Source organism: Chaetura pelagica, unplaced genomic scaffold, assembly GCF_000747805.2.
Source record: "Chaetura pelagica isolate M959 unplaced genomic scaffold, ChaPel_1.0 scaffold120, whole genome shotgun sequence".
Lineage (NCBI taxonomy): Eukaryota > Metazoa > Chordata > Aves > Apodiformes > Apodidae > Chaetura > Chaetura pelagica.
In genome coordinates, this window is record NW_009951952.1 from 806,393 (window position 1) to 809,610 (window position 3,218).

The window sequence follows — 3,218 nt, forward strand, 5'->3', positions numbered from 1 at the left end:
TTTCTGTAGTGCTAATCACCCCCGCGCTTTCAAAACATCAGTCACAAATGTCCCTGCAGCACCCTTGTCAGCCGATGGCTCCCGGGGCGTTTGTTCCACACCCTCTTTCCCGGGTGTGCTGTACCGTTTGGAGGGTTCCCTGCTTCTCCTGGACTGCAGCGCTGCTGGCGGTGCCTTTTGTTCCCCAGCCAGCCCCGTCAGCGGGCAGCACCCCGTTGCACAACACAGGCATGCCTCATGTCCCCCAGCCTGCCTCTTGTGCTTTCATCCAGCCTTCTCCCCCACCTACCTCTTTGTCTGGACCCTCGCCCGGAGCCTCTGCCCTGTCAGCAGCGATCCCGGGGTGCTATTGTTCCCTGGGACTTTCTGGTTCCCACACACGGCGTGGGGGGGGTTGCGAAAAGCTCTGCCCGGCGCTTGCCAAGCTGCCCGTCAGTGCTGGGTGGGCAGGCCAAAACGTTTCAGAATGTTCTTTAGCAGAGGTGCCCTGTTGATCCCAAGCGCAGAAGGAGGAGATCTCACCAAGCCTGGGCCCTGTGAAACCAGAGTGTTGTTACTGCCGTTGAGGGAGCAGCACTGGCAGTTGTCACAGCCGCCTCAGACCACTTCCTTAGGAGGTCACAGCCTGGCCATCATGAGTGTGATCCTTAGAGGTCAAAGGGATGATTCACAAAGGCAGAAGGTCTTGTCAAAATCCCCGTGGTCTGGAGGCTAAACAAAATACCCAAATCCCTAGGATAGCCCTGCGTGATTTGGGCAAAAGCCTCTGTGAAAGCTGCAGTGGTTGGTACTGCTTCAGTCCCACAGCCTCCTGGATCACTGACCTGTGATGCTGAGTTCAGCTAACTACAACACCCAGCCCCAAATGGTTTTCATGTCATCATCTCCCATAACCAGGTTAGTTGCTTGAGTTAAAAATAAATTACAGAAATATTAAACTTATGATCAAGATTTGGGCATAATTTATTATTTCCATACAAGGAAGGGCAGACACCCCAGTGCCTTATGAAAAACTCACCAGATTTAGCACAGTTTCCAGAAGCCAGCCAAAGGTGGTCTGTCTCCTGTAAATAACTGCAGTCTTGGTTTATGACAGGACATGGGAGGTGATTACCAGGGAGCAAGGTAACAATTAGCATTTGTGTGACCCTGACTTCTGAGGGCTTACCTGCAGGCAAAAACTGGCACCTCCACTCGATTTTGGCCAGAGGGGTGGAAAATGGGTTAGGACCTTTTCTGGGTCTGTGGCTGGCTGATTACAAGAGCTGGAGGTTCTGACTAGGCTTCCAGAGGGCTGGGAGGAGGGTTGACATGGGTGCTGCCAGCCTTCCCAAAGGCAACAAACCATTTCCCCTTCCCCACTCGGAAGTCCTCTGAGCCAAATTGCTGCTAAGTAAAACCACACTTTCCTCTGATCCAGGGTGGTTAACCTAAGTAGAAAACACACAGGAGAAATGCAAGGAGTCATGTTGGCTCGTGCTGAGAGACCAAGGTGGACTGGCTGCAGAGCACAGAGAATTAAATCATCTCCCTTTTGAAATCAACAGGTTGAAGACCTTGGGCAAATGGAAGATCCAGTGTTATTAGCTGTATCATTCCAGGATGGATACATGACTCAGGGAGCCTGTGAGCCAGCTGGGAGAACCAGTCAGCTGATAAGCTTGCTAGGGTGGGCTGGTCCTCCCTTGGAGCAGGGAGGTGGGACATGCCACCTCAGGTCCCTCCAGCTACATCATCCCACAGACAGCAGCTTGCAAAACGAGAGTGAAACGGTCACGAAATTTGCAACAAGGGAAATTCTCACTAGATAAAAGAGAAAAGCTTCTCCCTGAGGGTGGTTCAGCACTGGCACAGGTGCCCGAAGAGACTCAGGAATCCGCAACTTGGAGACATACAGGAACTGCCTGACCAAAGCTCTGAGCAGCCTCATGTAGGTCTGGGGCTAGCCCTGCTGTGAGCAGGAGCTGAGTGGAGACCTGCAGACATCCCTTCCCACTGCAGTCTTCCTATGAATCTGATTCTAAAACCACATAGAGCTCCATTTCCCTTTTTGGGAGTGCAGGCACACAGCATGTAGTAGTGTCCTTGATGAAAAGAAAAGGCAGGCAAGTCCTCTAGTCTGTGCTAGGCCTGGGGAAAGTCTTTCTCCAAGCCAGGACCCAGGCAGAGGCCCCCTAGATGGCTTCTCCTGGTTTGCTCTCTCAAATTCACACAAATAATACCTAGAAACTGTTGTTTGTTGGTAATGAAACACTGGTAAGTTTATAAACCTCCTTGCCCAATCTCACTACTGTCCCAGCAGTGGCTGTCCCCACAGCCACCATGGCTCAGTGACTGGTAATCAAACAATGAGCTGCCTCAGTTGACCATTCAATCAGGCTAATTGGGCCTGGGCTACAGTTCAGGGAGGTGTTAATTGTGGATGTTCATTCATGTGCCACTCAGCCCAGTTCAGGTGCCTACAAAATATGCCAGTATGTCATACCTGCATGGCAGGATGTGTACTGTGCCAGCAGAGGCCCCTCAGATGCACACAGTTTATCCAAATCTCTGGTACCTGCCTCATTGATGGGGAATGTTTTGTCTCCCCCATACATGGTGTAGCACAGTTACAGCTGTTTGTACACCAAGACATGCAATGCTCTGGTAAACTGATCTTTGTCCCAAGAATAATCTCCATAAAGTCCTTCCTGACAACCTGTCCAAGCTGCCCACATGTAGTTTCCAAGCCACAGAGCTAAATACTCTTAATTTGAGCCCAGAGCCCAGCACATGATAGGAATCACCCAGCACCCACATTTTGGGACCTTTCTTTGTTCAGCAGCAGAAGGTCTCTGATAACCTCCTGTGTGAAAGATACTGGTTTCCCAGGGTTGAACACCACCCTTGAGAGACTTAAAAGACACCAGAGAAATTCGGTAGCTCTTCACAGTGAAGGTTCCCCCGTGCACTCTACAGGCTGATCCAGTGACACCCCCCAGCTCCTGCACGGGCACACGCACCTGTGGAGAAATGAAGGAACAATTCTGCAGGGTGGGGGAGGGTAGCGTTAAATGACCACCCTAACAGTTCTCAGTTGCTCTGCAAACGTCATCTAAGCACATGGGGACCGAATGTGAGAAGCCAAACAATGCCACCCATGTTCCCAGATGCTGTCGCACCTCCAGCCCATGTCCGGGCTGCTCCTCGGGCTGGGCTGGGATGTGCTTGGCCGCACG